The following is a 739-nucleotide window of genomic DNA, read 5'->3' as shown; positions in this document are numbered from 1 at the left end:
TGCCCAGAGATGAACCTCCATGGTGAAAGCTCTCAGTCTGGATCCCCAGACTCTCTCCTAGTTATGCTTGTGAAGATGAGTCAATTTATACTAAATGCAAACAAACTCAGACTTTCTTATGCCCTTGACAAATTCTCATGATTGATGTCTGTAACTGAGTCAATGTGTTTAATGACTTGGAACTCCAGCATGTGGAAACTTTCTGAGGTACAGGAAGAGAATAATATTTCAAAAGGATAGCATCTGTGAGTGTCCAGAGTTTTTGTTGTGGGCAAATCATGTTGCCTCAAGTGGGAAAGTACTGTATCTGGTACATTTTGCAACTTTTCCCTTTTTTGCAACACTTACACAGAACATTTTTATGTCTTTGGTTTTTTTTCTGCTTCTTGAAAGGAACATTCCTGATGACTTTTCTCAGGTACATGATTTATTATTATTACTATTACTTCTTTTTCCCCTCAGAAGAATGTTGTTGGAGAACATCTACATGCTTGTCCACCTGCCCGACATTCAGTAAATCTCTCAAAGCTGTTGATGCTACGATGCCGCGGTGGGGGGAGATGTCCCTGCAGGGCCCGTCGCGGAGCAGGAGTGGGGGCAGGAGCGAGGCGGGCCGGGGAGGAGCGGCGGAAGCACCGCCACCTGCGCGGCGGGGCCGGGCCGCCCTCGGGGTATTTAGCAGAGCGTTGGGGGCGGGTGCTACTTGCAACCGTGGCTGGCAACGGCTTTTTTGGGCGCC

This window comes from Molothrus aeneus, chromosome Z, assembly GCF_037042795.1.
Source record: "Molothrus aeneus isolate 106 chromosome Z, BPBGC_Maene_1.0, whole genome shotgun sequence".
NCBI lineage: Eukaryota > Metazoa > Chordata > Aves > Passeriformes > Icteridae > Molothrus > Molothrus aeneus.
This window is presented reverse-complemented; position numbering follows the sequence as displayed.